This window comes from Schistocerca nitens, chromosome 2 (genome assembly GCF_023898315.1).
Source record: "Schistocerca nitens isolate TAMUIC-IGC-003100 chromosome 2, iqSchNite1.1, whole genome shotgun sequence".
In the NCBI taxonomy this organism is placed as follows: Eukaryota; Metazoa; Arthropoda; class Insecta; order Orthoptera; family Acrididae; genus Schistocerca; species Schistocerca nitens.
The window spans coordinates 319606857-319626398 of record NC_064615.1 but is presented as its reverse complement, the minus strand read 5'-3'; positions in this window follow the sequence as shown (position 1 = coordinate 319626398).

Below are 19542 nucleotides of genomic sequence, written 5' to 3'. Positions count from 1 at the left end.
CTGGCTAGATTCACTCTTTTGGCAAAATTTTTTATTATAATTGTTATTTGAATTAATTGTTACATGAATAAAACTATGTGTGCAATAAAAGGTGATTGAAATTCTGACTCCCCCGAGGTGCGGTCCTTCCACTTAGACCTTGATTGGCGTTTTATGAGGCGCCGATGTATCCCCTTATCATTGTTTACAGAACATGGGTAAAAATTCTCTGGTTCCAGCACACCAAGGCGTCCAACAAACAAATAGAGTACGTGGACGTCTTCACAAAGGACGCAGTGCTCAAGGTTCACATACTTATCACTCATTCCATTGCTTCCGCCAATATCCCTGATCTTAATGCGAGGAAACATAACGCATGGAAAGAAGAGCGGGTAGACGTTAAAGAGGTCGCCACTTCTGTACTCTGCAACCTACCGTTTGCCAACGATCGTGGTTTACGCATCCGACATGCGTTAGACGATACCTAGCGTCCATCAAAAGGGTCACTCACACTGACCTCCACAATATATGAGTAACAGATTCGCCAAAACGCAAGCGTGACCCAGTGTCAGAAGGCAATATAAATAACATAATCTTTCCGAGTGAACGATATCGCGAACAGCGTGTACTTTGTGCAAAAGACTCTTCAAGTTTTATCGCCAACTTCCATCAATACCACCACTATTCTCCATTCAGAAAATGCAACACATTACAATTAAATAAAAAATGAATGTTGCAACTTTGGTTGTTTTTATATCGAACTTGCAGAGTCAGCACGAACTTTTTAAGAAATTATACCTTACACGTATCACTGTGTTTCCACGGAGAGGTGCTGTACCATCGTATCCATATCGTTCCATCTTTACCTTATGGAAGTCATTGTGCAACCAGAACATAATGTCGCTATATAGCTTCAGAAGACATTAGTGAATTTGTACTGTTCTTTTTTTTAATCGGCCTGTTCATCCCTTCCAGATGCTTATTCCGAGTTTAAGTTCCGCAAAGCCATCACTTGATTTTTTGAGAGTGCCATCAGTGAAGTTGTGTTTTTGTTGTGTCCTACGAAAATGGAACAGCGGAATTTGGAGCAACGTCATGCCATCAAGTTTTGTGTTAAACTTGTGGAATCTACGAATGTAACTTTTCAAAAGTTGAAACAGACCTATGGGAAACATTCCTTATCAAAATTCGCTGGTACAAATCATTTCTGGAAGGCCGAGAACACCTTGAAGATGCACCACGCTGAGGGAGACCTTCAACCTCAAAAACCGATGAGAACTTCGAACGTGTGCGTGCTCGTGAGCGATCAGACTGACTTTCAACAATAAGGAAGATTGGTTACCTGTTAAACACTTTCACCGTACATCAAATTTCGGCCGACGTTTTTCACATGCAGAAGGTTCGTACCAAAATGGTACCTAAAAAGCTCGCAACTGAGAAAAAGACAATCGAAGAAGATTGCCAATGACCACGAATATTGTTGGTTGTTTTGCGGAAGGAGACCAGACAGCGAGGTCATCGGTCTCATCGGATTAGGGAAGGACGGGGAAGGTAGTCGGCCGTGCCCTTTGAAAGGAACCATCCCGGTATTTGCCTGGAAGGATTTAGGGAAATCACGGTAAACCGAAATCAGGATGGCCGGACGCGGGATTGAACCGTCGTCCTCCCGAATGCGAGTCCAGTGTCTAACCACTGCGCCACCACGCTCGGTAACCACGAATAGTTCAGCTGTGTGATCACAAGTGATAAACCCTGGACTTTTGTGTACGGTCCTGAGACAAACCGACAAAGTGAGGAGTGGCACACGGAGACATCTCCCCGACCGAAAAAAAGTCGAATGAGCAAATCAAAGATCAAAACAATGCTGATTTGCTTTTTTGGCAGTACGGGTACTGTACATAAACAATTAGTTCGTCCAGGACAAACTATCAATCGAGTGTTTTACAAAGATGTCCTTGAAAGGGTTACGAAAAGGGCGAATCGACTGAGACCAGATATTACACACAAGTGTACGATGCATCACGACAACAGTCCATGCCACATGGCCACTTCCATCACGGAATTTTTTACCTCAAAAGGCATTCCTGTTGTTTCACAATCGCCATACTCACATTATCTGAGTCCCTGTGACTTTTTTTCTTTTCCAGAAATTGACAAATACACACATCAAGAAAAGTTTTGCATCACTTCGGTTCCGAGAGTACAGAAAATTGGAACAGAGATCGACATAAACATCATTTCCGCCCTTTTTATTGCTCATGAAAACCACACATCGCATGTTGTACCACCATATAGTGAGACCTTCAGAGCTGGTGGACCAGATTGCTCTACACACAGCTACCTCTAATATCCAGCAGAACGTCCTCTTGCATTGATGCATGCCTATATTCGTCGTGGAATACTATCCACAAGTTCATCAAGGCACTGTTGGTCCAGATTGTCTCATTCCTCAACGGCGATTCGGCGTAGATCCCTCAGGGTGGTTGGTGGGTCACGTCGTTCATAAACAGCCTTCATGTCTGGAGAACATACTGGCCACTCTAGTCGAGCGATGTCGTTATTATGAAGGAAGTCATTCACAAGAAGTGCACGATGGGGGCGCGAATTGTCGTCCATGAAGACGAATGCCTCGCCAAAATGCTGCTGATATTGCACTATCGGTTGGAGGATGGCATTCACGTATCGTACAGCCGTTACGACACCTTCCATGACCACCAGTGGCGTACGTCGTCCTGGCACTAAGTAGCAATGTGGACGCGATGGAACCGCGGTTTTGACCGTCTAGGCATGGTTGAACTACAGACAACTTGAGCCGTGTACCCCCTTCTTGGTGGAAGGACTGGAACTGATCGTCCGTCTGGCCCCCTCCGTCTAGCACGTGCTGCTCATGCGTGGTTGTTTACATCTTTGGGCGTGTTTAGTAACATCTCTGAACAGTCAGCGGTCTAAGGCGCTGCAGTCATGGACTGTGCTGCTGATCCCGGCAGAGGTTCGAGTCCTCCCTCGGGCATGGGTGTGTGTGTTAGTCCTTAGGACAGTTTAGGTTAAGTAATTTATAAGCTTAGGGACTGATGACCTTCGCAGTTAAGTCCCATAAGATTTCACACACATTTGAACATTTTTTTGAACAGTCAAAGGGACTGTGTCTATGATACAACATCCACCGTCATCGTCTATCTTCAGGAGTTCAGGGAACTGGGGTGATGCAAAACTTTTTTTGACGTGTGTATGTTAAAAGGACGTCATTTTGGGACTCGGAAAAACATTCAAAACAGTGCGACCGAAATGTTAAAGTCCCTACCAGTTGAAGCCTTTCAGCGCTGCTACCGGACGGTGCATAGCTACCGAAGGAAGCTACATTGAAGCGGACAATATTGTTGTACGAAAAAAATTAAGACTTTTCTCATGCATCTCTTACCTTACCCCTATAAGCTCCCAGGACCGATGTATTACAAATGTCTGTAGGTGAATATAATAGACATTGTTGATAACTTATAATTCTGGTGCTCTCTCCGTCGATCGCTCTCGTTATGAGTTTCTAATGCTGTATGCATAATGCATAATACAAATATTCCATCTTAGAAATCTGTAATTTTTTATGAACACAGCGTGTACTCTTTAACGAGAAGAACAAATTAAGATACCTGATTAAATAAAACTAAATTACGGCCACTACACTGCCTACCAAAAAATGTGAAGCACCCAGAAGACATAACCGGATGACTGTGTCACTTCGTAGAAGTACAAACAATCGGTGGGTATGTAAATGATGAGATGCAATTCTCTGTGACAAATAGAATCATCATCAGAGTGCACTGATGTTGTTCGTGTTTAGTGTTATTACCAGGCCTAGTAAGGTATATAACGGGAGTGAACAGCGTCAGTGACCACTGGGAAGTCGCGTAATCCTGTGAGACACCATTATCAGCACCTGATGGAGTTTGAAAGGACCTCATTGTTCGTCTCTGTTTCCAGGGCTGGCAGAACTGCGTCGTATTCAGATCTGTGCGGCATTCCGATGTTGCAATGTCCCGATGTTGGGGACAACATGTGAACGTGAGGGCAAGCACACTTAATGTCAAGTATACATTTGACCACGTGTTATTAGAAGCGAGGATCGCTGTTACATTGTAGCTCCTTCACATCTGCGCATGCCATCCAAGAACAAGTAATGGACTCCCAGCAGAATTTTGTCTCCTCTCTCACCGTCCATGCGTATGTTGCCGTTAAGACCACAATACGAACAGCTGCGTCTGGATTGGGGCCATGAGCGGGAAGCATGGACTGTTGATGATTGACGTCGAATTGTCTTCAGCGATGAATCGCAGTTCTGCAATACTACGGATTACCATAGTCATCGAATATGGCAGCGACCTGTGGATGGGTCCCGTTCTTCCAATGTTTTGGAGAGCACAGCGGTGCTAGTCCTGACGTCGTCGAGTTGGGAGTGATAGAGGAAACTGGACTGCACAAAGATGCGTCATGGACATCCTGCTTTCCCGTGTGTTACCTGTCATGCGACAGTACCGTGGTGACATTTTTCAATGTCTCTGTGAACTGTCTGCGTGATATTGTGGTCTTTCCTTGGCCAGCAAGATCCCCAAATCCAGCCCCGATAGATCATCATATGTGGGATCAGCTTGGGCATTAACTCCGTTCCAGTTCTACATCTACATCTACATCTACATCTACATTCATACTCCGCAAGCCACCCAACGGTGTGTGGCGGAGGGCACCTTACGTGCCACTGTCATTACCTCCCATTCCTGTTCCAGTCGCGTATGGTTCGCGGGAAGAACGACTGTCTGAAAGCCTCCGTGCGCGCTCTAATCTCTCTAATTTTACATTCGTGATCTCCTCGGGAGGTATAAGTAGGGGGAAGCAATATACTCGATACCTCATCCAGAAACGCACCCTCTCGAAACCTGGCGAGCAAGCTACACCGCGATGCAGAGCGCCTCTCTTGCAGAGTCTGCCACTTGAGTTTATTAAACATCTCCGTAACGCTATCACGGTTACCAAATAACCCTGTGACGAAACGCGCCGCTCTTCTTTGGATCTTCTCTATCTCCTCCGTCAACCCGATCTGGTACGGATCCCACACTGATGAGCAATACTCAAGTATAGGTCGAACGAGTGTTTTGTAAGCCACCTCCTTTGTTGCTGGACTACATTTTCTAAGCACTCTCCCAATGAATCTCAACCTGGTACCCGCCTTACCAACAATTAATTTTATATGATCATTCCACTTCAAATCGTTCCGCACGCATACTCCCAGGTATTTTACAGAAGTAACTGCTACCAGTGTTTCTTCCGCTATCATATAATTATACAATAAAGGATCCTTCTTTCTATGTATTCGCAATACATTACATTTGTCTATGTTAAGGGACAGTTGCCACTCCCCGCACCAAGTGCCTATCCGCTGCAGATCTTCCTGCATTTCGCTACAATTTTCTAATGCTGCAACTTCTCTGTATACTACAGCATCATCCGCGAAAAGCCGCATGGAACTTCCGACACTATCTACTAGGTCATTTATATATATTGTGAAAAGCAATGGTCCCATAACACTCCCCTGTGGCACGCCAGAGGTTACCTTAACGTCTGTAGACGTCTCTCCATTGATAACAACATGCTGTGTTCTGTTTGCTAAAAACTCTTCAATCCAGCCACACAGCTGGTCTGATATTCCGTAGGCTCTTACTTTGTTTATCAGGCGACAGTGCGGAACTGTATCGAACGCCTTCCGGAAGTCAAGAAAAATAGCATCTAGCTGGGAGCCTGTATCTAATATTTTCTGGGTCTCATGAACAAATAACGCGAGTTGGGTCTCACACGATCGCTGTTTCCGGAATCCATGTTGATTCCTACATAGTAGATTCTGGGTTTCCAAAAACGACATGATACTCGAGCAAAAAACATGTTCTAAAATTCTACAACAGATCGACGTCAGAGATATAGGTCTATAGTTTTGCGCATATGCTCGACGACCCTTCTTGAAGACTGGGACTACCTGTGCTCTTTTCCAATCATTTGGAACCCTCCGTTCCTCTAGAGACTTGCGGTACACGGCTGTTAGAAGGGGGGCAAGTTCTTTCGCGTACTCTGTGTAGAATCGAATTGGTATCCCGTCAGGTCCAGTGGACTTTCCTCTGTTGAGTGATTCCAGTTGCTTTTCTATTCCTTGGACACTTATTTCGATGTCAGCCATTTTTTCGTTTGTGCGAGGATTTATTAAGTGCCAATTACAACAGTTGTGCCGGCCGGAGTGGCCGAGCGATTCTAGGCGCTACAGTCTGGAGCCGCGCGACCGCTACGTCGCAGGTTCGAATCCTGCCTCGGGCATGGATGTGTGTGATGTCCTTAGGTTAGTTAGGTTTAAGTAGTTCTAAGTTCTAGGGGACTGATGACCTCAGATGTTAAGTCGCATAGTGCTCAGAGCCATTTTTTTTACAACAGTTGTGTTGAAATCCCCTTCCGCAAGGCTAAAGGAAATTGACCTTAGAGCCGGTCAAGCTAGGAAACAAGATTGCTAGATTGGAAGCGGCAGAGAAGTTGCAGCATTAGAAAATTGTAGCGAAATGCAGGAAGATCTGCAGCGGATAGGCACTTGGTGCAGGGAGTGGCAACTGACCCTTAACATAGACAAATGTAACGTATTGCGAGTATATAGAAAGAAGGGTCCTTTATTGTATGATTATATGATAGCGGAAGAAACACTGGTAGCAGTTACTTCTGTAAAATACCTGGGAGTATGCGTGCGGAACGATTTGAAGTGGAATGATCATATAAAATTAATTGTTGGTAAGGTGGGTACCAGGTTCAGATTCATTGGGAGAGTCCTTAGAAAATGTAGTCCATCAACAAAGGAGGTGGTTTACAAAACACTCGTTCGACCTATACTTGAGTATTGCTCATCAGTGTGGGATCCGTACCAGATCGGTTGACGAAGGAGATAGAGAAGATCCAAAGAAGAGCGGCGCGTTTCGTCACAGGGTTATTTGGTAACCGTGATAGCGTTACGGAGATGTTTAGCAAACTCAAGTGGCAGACTCTGCAAGAGAGGCGCTCTGCATCGCGGTGTAGCTTGCTCGCCAGGTTTCAAGAGGGTGCTTTTCTGGATGAGGTATCGAATATATTGCTTCCCCTTACTTATACATCCCGAGGAGATCACGAATGTAAAATGAGAGAGATTCGAGCGCCCACGGAGGCTTTCAGACAGTCGTTCTTCCCGCGAACTATACGCGACTGGAACGGAAAAGGAAGGTAATGACAGTGGCACGTAAAGTGCCCTCCGCCACACACCGTTGGGTGGCTTGCGGGTAGATGTAGTATAGCCTTGCTGACTGCACGACACAAAGCTTTACGCCTCGCCTGGGCCTGTCAACACTGACATTGGACTGTTGTTGACTGGAAACATGTTGCATGGTCAGACGAGTGTCATTTCAAATTGTAACGAGCGGATGGACGTGTGCAGCTATGGAGACAACCTATTGAATCCATGGACCCTGCATGTCAGCAGGGGACTTTTCAAGCTAGTGGAGGCTCTGTAATGGTGTGGGGCATGTGCAGTTGGAGTGATATGGGATCCCTGGTACGTCTAGATACGACTCTGACAGGTGACACGTACGTAAGCATCCTGCCTGCTCACCTGCATCCTTTCATGTCCACTGTGCATTCCGACGGAGTTGGGCAATACCAGCAGGACAATGCGACACCCCACACGTCGAAAACCAAAATTGCCCCAGCGTGGCTCCAGGAACACTCTCCTGAGTTTAAACAGTTCCGCTGGCCACCAAACTCCCCAGGCGTGTACAACATTGAGCATATCTGGGATGCCTTGCAACGTGCTGTTCAGAAGAGATATCCACCCCCTCGTACTCTTACGGATTTATGGACAGCCCTTCAGGATTTATGGTGTCAATTCCCTCCAGCAAGAGTTCAGACATGCCACGTAGTGTTGCGGCATTTCTGCGTATTTGCGGGGGCCCTACACGATATGAGGCAGGAGTACCAGTTTCTTTGCCTCTTCAGTGTAATTGCTCCACTATATGCCATACGCTCTCCAAAGCGACACACGGAATCGTCACAATTTTAGACACACAAGGGTACCTCAAATTAATACATTGATGAATAAACAGTTAGAACTTCTCACCATATTATTCTTTTTAAAGGTCTTTGGAAGTAAGGCACAGATGCAAATCCCCTCTCAAGTTGCTCATCAATCCGCCAAACCCTGGCACGCAAACAAACAGCTAGCCGCGCAGCTCGCTTCCGCGCCACAATCGACTGTCTCCACGCCGACGGCTCCGCACTCGTTCACGTGGTCACCGACTTCCTCCAGGCCACGTCCCAGCTGCCGCCGTCACTCCTCTCCCATACACATCAAAATCACGCGGCAGCCGCGGTGCGCAAGCCCCGTGGGCAGAGACAAGAGAAATCGAATAGCGCAAAATCGACCCGATGCTCGATGGGCAAATCACTTACCACAAGAAAGAATACAACCGCTCCGCTTTATGACATCATTCCCAATCGAATCACTTCAAGCACCTAGGCCAGTCGGGGTGCAGCCTCATACTGATAAGTGGTTTCATACTGCCAAGTTATATGTCAGATTGACTCGATATTGTAATCTCTGCAATAACATCACATACCCTCTCAATACGTGACGTAACATTTCGTTTCCTACTCCACTTCTGAGATTCATTTGTCTTCCTCTGGCAGAGTATATCAACAATGTAGTCATTTTCGAGATACTGAATAATATACAAAACCTAAAAAAATATTTACTATAACATCATCAACGTGCATGCCGTAAATAAAAACATTGGTGTATTGATGGCGGGGAACATTCCCTAATTCGTGACTTCAAGCGGTGGCCTGACCATAATTGGTTGACTGTGAGCAAATGTTATTATCAGCTTTTGGTGGTACCGTTAAGCCATTCTTTAAATGTGTCGATGCCTTACCACTTTTAACTGTAGCTGTGAAGTACGAGTATAAAGGAGGCAATGCTGGTGCACGTTCTTATGGTGATACAATGTGTGCTGGTTTCGTGCAACAAGATGATAGTGGCTGACAACACAGCGTTAATCTTCGACAGCTAGCAGTTCAGCGCTTGACGTCGCCTCTTCGATTATCTCACTTGAAATCCTCAGAAAAAGGAATCTTCTCGGGAGAAGGGGGGGAGGGGGGAGGGAGACTGATGTGCTCAGTCCTCGTGCACTTTTACCACACTAAGAGCTGATTTGCAGGAAGATAGACTTTCGCTTTCTATTGATCTCACAGACTTCACAGTTTTCAACCTCATTTACATCAGTATAATTGAAATCGGAAAATTAGTTCGTGATGCGTCATATTTTGTACACTCATGCTCATAAATTACGGATAAATGCAGAATGTGGTGCAACACAACGTGGCACTACACAAAACTGGCGCTAACAGCATAGGTACATAGGGAACACACACGACACAGATCTGTAAGTCCACAGTATTGGTGATAAGTTGAGAAAACCGTCCCGAAACACATGTGCTACAAAACGCCACTGTTTCCTGCGCATGTACCTCGACATCAATATGGGATATGATCACCATGCACACGTACACAGGCCGCACAACGGTTTGCCATACTCTGGATCAGGTGGACGAGCAGCTGCTGGGGTACAGCCTCTCATTCTTGCACCAGTGCCTGTCGGAGCTCCTGAAATGTCCTAGGGGTTTGAAGACGTGCAGCGATACGTCGACCGAGACCATCCCAGAGGTACTCCATGGGGTTTAGGTCTGGAGGACAGGCAGGCCACTCCATTCACCTGATATCTTCTGTTTCAAGGTACGCCTCGATGATGGCAGCTCGGTTGGGCCGTGCGTTATCATCCATCAGGAGGAAGGTGTGACCCACTGCAACCCAGAAAAGGCGGACATACTGGTGCAAAATGACGTCCCGATACGCCTGACGTGTTATAGTTCCTCTGTCAAAGACGTGCAGGGGTGTACGTGCACCAATCATAATCCCACCCCACACAATAAAACCACGATCTCCATACAGGTCCCTATCAAGGACAATAAGGGGTTGGTATCTGGTTCTTGGTTCACGCCAGGTGAAAACCCGGCGAGAATCACTGTTCAGACTATACCTGGACTCGTCCGTGAACATAACCTGGGACCACTGTTCCAATGACCATGTACCGTGTTCTTGACACCAGGCCTTAAGGGCTCTCCTGTGACCAGGGGTCAGTGGAATGCACCTTGTAGGTCTCCGGGTGAATAAACCATGTCTGTTAAGTCGTCTGTAGACTGTGTGTCTGGAGACAACTGTTCCAGTGGCTGCGGTAAGGCCCCGAGCAAGGCTATCTGCAGTAATCCGTGGCCGTCTGCGGGCACTGATGGTGAGATATCGGTCTTCTTGTGGTGTTGTACGCTGTGGACGTCCCGTACTGTAGCGTCCAGACACGTTTCCTGTCTGCTGCAATCGTTCCCGTAATCTTGAGATCACATTTTGTGGCATATGGAGGGTCCGTACTACGACTTGCTGTGTTTGACCAGCCTCCAGTCGCCCTAGTGTTATACCCCTCATAATGTCATCAACATGTGTTTTTTAGCCATTTTCAACATACAGTCACCATTAGCACGTCTGAAAACGTCTGCTCACTTACTCGCTGCACCGTATTCCGACATGCACCAACACACCTCACCGTATGTGGACTGCTGCCAGCGCCACCGTGCCACTACGGCAGCACAAATTCACCGCATGGTCATACCCCGAGGTGATTTAAATCCGCAAACCTTCCACCAGAGCGTTGTTTCACCATGTATCAGCATTATTCTTAATTTATGAGCATGAGTGTAGTATTCACAATACTATAAAATACGACGCACCACGAAGACATTTTCCGAATGAGACAGAAATCAGTAGATTTGATGTACATGTACAGACAAACAAATTATTACAATTTCGGAAAAATTGAATGATTTGTTCAAGAGAAAGAGGTTCACTAGTTGAGCAAGTCAATATCGTGTTGGTCCACCTTTGCCCGTTATCCAAGCAGTTATTCGACTTGGCATTGATTAACAGGGTTTTTGGATTTTCTCCTAAGGATATCGAGCCACTTTCTATCCAACTGGTGTATCAGATCGTCAAAATCCCAAGCTGGTTGGAGGGCCCTGCCCATAATGCTCCAAACGCTCTCACTCGAGGAGAGATCGAGCAAACCTCGCTGGTCAAGGTAAGGTTCAGCAAATACGAAGACAAGCGGTAGAAACACTAGTCTTGTGCGGGCGGGCATTATCTTGCTCAAATGTAAGCCCAGGATGGCTTGCCACGAAGGGCAACAAAACGGGGAGTAGAATGTCTTCGACGAGGCTCTGTGCTGAAAGGGTGCCCCAGATGATAACCACAGGAGTCCTGCTTTGAAATGAAATGGTGCCCCAGACCGTCACTCCTGGTCGTCGGGGTTTATGGCGGGCGACAGTCAGGCTGATTTCCCACCGCTGTCTAGCCAGCCGCTGTGGCCTAGCGGTTCTAGGCGCTTCAGTCCGGGACTGATGACCTCAGATGTTAGGTCCCATAGTGCTTAGAGCCATGTGAACCATATGAACCCACCGCTGTCTGGAGCGCCTCCAGGCAAGTCTCCGTCGGTCACCGGGGCGCAGTTTGAAGTGAGGCTTATCACTGAAGACAATTCTACTCCAGTCAATGAGATTCCAGGTCTAAGACGTGTCTGGGGACGCCCCAAACAGCGGTGGGATACCAACCTGACTGCCACCCGCCATATGGCCTGACGAATAGGAGTGATAGTCTGGGGAGTGATTTGTTTTCAAATCAGAAGCCCTTGGTTGTCATCCACGGTACACTTGCAGCACAGTGGTATGTCGACAATGTTCAACACCCCGTTTTGTTGGCCTTCATAGCAATCCGTCGTAGGCTTACATTTCAGCAAGATAATGTCCGTCAGCACACGGAGAGAGTTTCTACAGTTTGTCTTCGTGCTTGCAAAACCGTGCCTTGGCCGGCAAGGTCGCCGGATCTCTCCGCAATTGAGGATGAGGGGAGTATTATGGGCAGAGCCCTCTAACCAGCTCAGGATTTTGACGATATAATGCACCAATTGAACGGAATTCGGGACGATATCCCTCAAGAGGACATCCAGCAGCTCTATCAATGCCATGCCGAATAGCTGCTTGCATAAGGGCCAGAGGCGGACCAACAAGTTATTGACTTCTCAATTTGTGAAGCTCTTTCTCTTCAATAAATCACCAAAATTTTTTGAAATTTTAATCATGTGTTTGTACATGCACATCACATCTAGCGATTTCCTTCGTATTAGGATAATTCTTTCATGGTACTTTTTCTGTCTTAGAGTGTATACATGATGTATTGTGACTCAAATGGTTGAAATGGCTATAAGCACTATGGGACTTAACATCTGAGGTCATCAGTCGCCTAGACTTAGAACTACTTAAACCTAACTAACCTAAGGAGAACACACACATCCATGCCCGAGGCAGGATTCGAACATGCGACCGTAGGAGCAGCGCGGTTCCGGGCTGAAGCGCCTAGAACCGCTCGGCCACAGCGGCCAGCTATTGTGACTCAGAGTCATCTTATTCCGTACTGAGGATTCTTATAAAAGTAATACTGTGATGCCTCAATCTGAACTAATGGCGATAGAACTTCAGAATTGGTTGGACTAAATAAAATCGAGGCTAAAAATTAACTCATAAACTTCAGCAACTAATGAGTGGGAAAATTTTTATTTCAATTCTATATGTGATGCAATGGCGGCTAGAGATGATAAATAGATAATGATATTGCATACGTAGATATATAGATATTTTCCTCTGATTTCGGCGAATAGACAACTAGTTGCGTTAATTGCCAAGGAGACAATTTCCATTAAAACAAGTAGTTGTATGGACGTGAACGCTTTTATGTGCAGGGATCCATCCGCAACGTAAAGTTGGTCGTTAGGATGATGCCAGGGCCCAACTTATCTTACCAGAGTGGTCCCACCTGAATTACTGCAGAAGACATAGTTCAATTGGCCACAATAATCAGCGCCATTTCTATCTGCCGACTGTTAAATTCGGGAGAAGAAGTTTTAAATAGTACCCAGAGTGAGCCGTCACTTACTAAATCTGTGGATCTCTATGAAGAAGACAACAGGTGTTCCTGCTGTAGGTGCAGTCAGCCTCCTAACCACATTGACCTACAGTTTGGGCTTCATGTAATGGCTCTGAGCACTATGGGACTCAACTGCTGTGGTCATAAGTCCCCTAGAACTTAGAACTACTTAAACCTAACTAACCTAAGGACAGCACACAACACCCAGCCATCACGAGGCAGAGAAAATCCCTGACCCCGCCGGGAATCGAACCCGGGAACCCGGGCCTGGGAAGCGAGAACGCTACCGCACGACCACGAGATGTGGGCGGCTTCATGTAGCTGCACTACTCCTGAGTGCTGGAGACTCCAGCAAATCATTTTAGCATTTTGTTGTTTGTCGCGACAGCTCTATTAAGAAATGGATTCTAAGGGAAAAAAGGCGCACCACTAATGGATTATCCAGAGGGGACAGAAATCGTTAGCCGCGCGGGATTAGCCGAGCGGTTTAAGGCGCTGCAGTCACTGACTGTGCGGCTGGTCCCGACGGAGGTTCAAGTCCTCCCTCAGGCATGGGTGTGTGTGTTTGTCCTTAGAATAATTTAGGTTAAGTAGTGTGTAAGCTTAGGGGCTGATGATCTTAGCAGGTAAGTCCCATAAGATTTCACATCCATTTGAACATTTTTGAACAGAAATCGTTAGATATGTACAGACAGACAAATGATTACCGTTTCAGAAAACTAGGATGATTTATTCAGGAGAAAGAACTTCTCAAGCTGACCAAGTCAGTAACGAGTTGGACCACTTCTAGTCATTATGAAAGCAGTTATTCGGCTTGGCGACGATTGGCAGGGTTGACGGAAGTCCTCCTGTGGGATACTGTTCAAAATTCTGTCCAGCTTATGCGTTAGAACGTCAAAATCCCGAGCTGGTTGGAAGACCCTGCCCATAATGCTCCAAACGAGAGAACAAAACGGAGCGTAGAATATCGTCGACGTCATGCTGTAAGAGCGCCGCGGCTGACAACCAAAGGGCTGATGAATTCTTCTCGGGTTATCAGCCGAGTGGTGGCGTCGTCTTGTCGCAACGTTTCAGTCAGTTTCGTACCCATCTTCTGGCGAAGATGATGGGTACGAAACTCGTTGAAACATTGCGACAAGACGACGCCACCACTCGGCTGATAACTCGAGAAGAATTCATCAGTGGAATACGCCGAGAAAGACTGCACTCGCATAAACCAAAGGGCTCCTGCTGTGAAATAAAATGGTACCCCAGACCATCACTCCAGGGTGTCAGGCCGTACGGCAGGTCATAGCTTGCTGTCCCACCGCTGTCTGGGGCGTCTCAAGGTATGTCTTTACTGGTCGTCAGGGTCTGGAATCTCATTGTCTGGAGTAGAATTGTCTCCAGTTTTGAACCCCGCTTACAACTGAGCCCCGAAGAGCAGCGTAGACGTGTCTGGAGACGCCCCAGACAGCTGCCAAACTAAATGTCGGGAGCCATACGGCACAAGGTAAATGTCGTGTGACTAGGGCCAGCCCTCGGGTAGATCGTTCGCCGGGTGCAAGTCTTTCGATCTGACGCCACTTCGGCGACTTACGCGTCGATGGGGATGAAATGATGATGATTAGGACAACACAATGACCAGTAGTGATGGTCTGCGGTGCCATTTTATTTCATAGCGGGACCCTTTTGGTTGTCATCCGTGGCACCCTTACAGCTCAGCGATACGTCGACTATATTCTGCTCCCCGTTTTGTGACCCTTCATGGCAAGCCATCGTGGACTTACATATCAGAAAATAATAAAAGTCGCTAGTCTCTCTCCAGTTGGAGTATTATAGACAGGACCCTCCAACTAGATCAGGCTTTTGACGATATAGTGCACCAATCGGACACAACTCGGCACAATATCACAGGAGGATATCCATCAGCTCCATCAATGCCGAGCCGAATAACTCCTTGCATAAGGGCTAGAGGCGGACCAACGTGTTATTGATTTGATGAGTTTGTGAAGCTCTTTCTCTTGAATAAATCAACCAAATTTTCTAAAATTGTAATCATTTCTTTGTCTAGGCATGTACATCACATTTAATAATTCCCGTCACATTTGTGGTGCTTCTTGCGTATTACGACGATAGCTCGAAAGTGCTACCGGAACTGAACCCCAAAGACGTACAAGCTATCACTTAGGTGATGCTAAAGGTTCTACTTCCGCCGCAGCGTCACCGAACAAAATCTCTCACTCACCTGTTTTCATTTTTTCCCACTTATTGTCCACGACTTTCTCTTGTTGAGAGAGCACTGACTACCGTTACAGTAACCTGTAAAAGTGGAATTGTTTAATCACGCTTTTTCAATCGTTTCAGTGCTGTCACGTCAATTAATAAAGTGATTTGCGTGTATCTCGATCTGACTGTTTCGTTCATTATAATTGTTTCTTTGAGTCTGTCTATTACATACCTAGCTTTGTGATCTCCCTACCTGCAATTAATTGCGATTGATGACTTGATCGTAACAATAATGATTAACGTAGAGCCGAAGGTTAATAACGCCTGCGAGTGCGAGAGGAAGCTAATGCGTAGGTCACGGTCAGGATAGACTGTTGTAAGGTCTGTATCCATTTGTGAACAGAGGGCACCAGGATTGGCTGATACAATTCGCCTATTTTTTGCTGTTTTTGTTTTTGAAATACGTTCATAAATTGCGTACACAATATTATTATGCTTTTGCACGTCATGTCTCATTCACGCAGCGCTGTTTGTTCCAGATACTGGTTATTTTTTATCACGCTCCATACAAGACTTTTTAGGATAACTGATAAGAATTTTCTTTGATTTGTGGAAGAAGTATATTAAAAAATATAAACCTGCAACTATATCTTCCCTCAAGACATTCGCTGTGTGTATTCAACCTCACTAAAATAAACTCCTCCCGAACAGGTCTTGGAAGGCCCAACGGTACCGACCGGCCACCGTGTCATCCTCAGATCACAGGCGTCACCGGATGCGGATATAGAGGGCCACGTGGTCAGCACACCGCTGTCCCAGCCGTACGTCAGTTTACGAGACCGGAGCCGCTACTTCTCAGTCAAGTTTGCCTCACAAGCGCTGAGTGCACCCGGCTTGCCAACAGCACTCGCCGGACCGGATGGTCACCCATCCAAGTGCTAGCCCAGCCCGACAGCGCTTAACGTCAGTGATGTGACGGGAACAGGTATCAGCACTGCGGCAAAGCCGTTGGCTATTGAACCTCACAATTTTTTAAAACATCCTTACGCGCACTACAGGTGAAGCTTCGCAGCAGTAGGGTGGACACGGGTAGCGATCTGCGCTGATTACAGAGATGCCATTTTCATGCACATCACATCTGCAAGCTTATCCTAATCCGCATTCGTAAGCCTGTTCTAAATATTTTGAAAATCACTTCAATGTGTCGGTGCACCGGATTTCTAAAAATAGGCATATGCTTGGCCTGAAGTTTCTGCTGCTGAAGTAGGGCATCCTAATCTGCATTTCACTGACTAAGAACGTAAAGACCGATTGTGAAGTCATTTAAATACAATGTATCCTGTTATATTGTTCACATGTCCGTTAAGTTACACTTTTCTGTCGTAATTGCTTAAACCGATTCTTTTTCCTGCGAAACATTGGCAGGTAAAATGAAGTCGTTGCCATTTGCCAAGTGGACACTATAAATAGGCAGGTACAATGACCCAGCCAGTAGCGAAGCGTTCGACGACAGAACTCAGTGGGCCTGCGTATTGGGTCAGACGGCCTCCGCCAACCAGCAGATGACCACGCTCCTGGGGGTCCGAAGTTTGAGGCAGGGGGACAGTCCGTGGGAACCTGTGGACGCGGGGATCCTTCGACAAGATTCGGCCAGTTGTGCCATAAGCGCCAATTGACGCCATCGGAGCACTTCGCCAGCACGCAGCCACCAGTGACGTACGAGAGCTTCAGGTCCTACCGCCTCTGCTACACCTGGTACGAAGACACTAGTCTGCGTCCACCAGTCGTCGGCGCGCAGCTGTATCTAATTCAGCTTCATATAACAATTAGGAGTTGTACTGTAATACGTCTGTCTTGCTGCAGCCACCCGCACCTTCGACTGATTCCTGACTCCATCGTCCTAGTGATCGAACCCACAACGCCATCCTGAGAGACCGAAGCAGAGCTCCTCCACTTCGCACCAACGAACCGCCATAATCAGTCCGTTACATTGTACACTGTCTGGCAAAAATGGGGAAACAACATGAAACTTCGTGGGTTGAGAGGGTATGTGTTGTTCTTGCAGTTTTTACAAAATCCAGTCACATTTACAAATAATTTAGCAGTATGAGCCAACTTATCTGTATGACGTTGCATCCACTCTGGGCTCGATGAGTGCATTGGTTCTGTTATAACTAGACCTTTGTATCCTGGACACTGGCATTGCGGTGGACGTGACGTCTGAGCAGGTGGCCCACATGTGTTAGTTGGTTGCGTGTTCCATTGATAAATCGCACGGTACGGTAGCCGTTATGATGTGGAACCTGTCAAGTGCACAAGAAATGCACATATGAAACAAGATTTTTTAATATTAATATTTCTATTATTTACCCCATTCCCTTAAATGGCACAAAATGCATACACTATATTTATAGATTTATTTACTCCTATTCAAGAATTCATCTATGGTATAGAAGGAGTTGTCAAGGAGATACGATTTCAATTTATTTTTGAAGCTGTTTCTGCTATCTGCCAGACACTTTATTTCATTTGGTAATTTGTGGAAAATTTTTATAACAGCATATTTTACGGCTTTCTGTGTCAAAAATAGGCTGAGTAAAGGATAGTGTAAGTCTTTCTTTTTTCTGGTATTATAATCATGAATGTCACCGTTGTTTTTAACGGTTGTTGAGAACAAATTTCATTAGTGAGTATATGTACTGTGATGCTGTTGTAAGAATTCCCAAACTTTTAAAAAGATGCCTACAAGATGGGAGAATATGAACCCCACACATTATTCTAACCACTTTCTTTTGAGCAGTAAATACTTTTTGTCTAAATGTTGAATTACCCACAAAATAGTATTCGGTATGGCATCAGAGAATGAAAGTATGCAAAGTATGTTAGCTTACTAATTTCTGTATCCTCAAAATTGGCAATTAATCTGATTGCAAAAGTTGCTGAACCTAGTTGCTTTAGAAGATCCAAAATACAAGTTTTCCAACTAAGATTCTCATCTATATGTACACTCAAAAACTTAGTTTGCTCTACCCTGTCTACTGACTTCTGTTGATGTGTTATATTTATTGAAGGAACTGTACTTTTTGCAGCAGAAAATTGGATGTACTGTTTTTTTTTTGTTTTTTAAAAAAAAGTTTAGAGCAAGTCCATTTGCAGAAAACCAATTAATGACTTTTCGAAAGACCATGTTCGTATCATTTTCGACTGGAGTTTCTTTTACTGGATTAATAATGATGCTTGTATCATCAGCAAACAGTGTCAGTTCAGCTTCCTGTTTCAGATAGGAAGGGAGGTCGTTCACATATATCAAGAACAGAAGGGGACCCATGATTGAACTCTATGGAACACCTAATGTAATTTCACCCCAGTTAGATGAAGTGGCAAACTTATTTAAATCACTTGTCCCATATAAGGAAACTTTTTTCTCCCTCTTCTGTAGGTATGACTTAAACCACTGATATGCTATTCCATTTATATCATAGAATTGTAATTTCTGCAACATAATTTCATGGTTCACACAATCAAATGCTTTGGACACGTCACAGAAAATTCCTATTGGTGACATTTTAGTATTTAAAGACTCTATTATGTGCACAGTGAAATTGTATATTGCTGTCTCAGTGGAACAGCATTTTTGAGATCCGAACTGTGATTTACTAAGTATCTCATTACTGTTGAGATGGCTAACTACTCTTGCGTACATTACTTTCTCGAAGATGTTTGATAATGCTGTAAGGAAGGATATTTATTGACATCTGTGGTGGCCCCCATTTTGTAGAGAGCCTGACAATGGCATATTATCGAGGATACACATGAGGATGTTGCTGATCACAGGAGTACCACGACATTACGCAGACAACTCGTACAAACTCGTGCCATGTGTGGACGAACAACTGTTCTATTGAAAGTTGGCACCACGGTGCTGCCTTATGGGTAGTTACACAAGAGGATGTAGATGTAGATGCAGAGGACGTAGACTGTCTGTGCCATGAGAGTTCCCTCAGTCAATATCTGCCGTGACCAAAAGTCATACTAGATGGTCCCTCACTTCATGGCACCAGGAGTAAACAGCTATCCCTCTCCAAAACATTGGAAGAATGAAACCTCTAGCCAGGTCGTCGCCATACTCGCTGACGAAGGTCATTCGGTGCAGTGCAGAACCATAGTTAATTGCTGAAGGCAGTGTAAGGCCATGCATCAGCAGTCCGAGATTGCCAATAACGGCACCACTG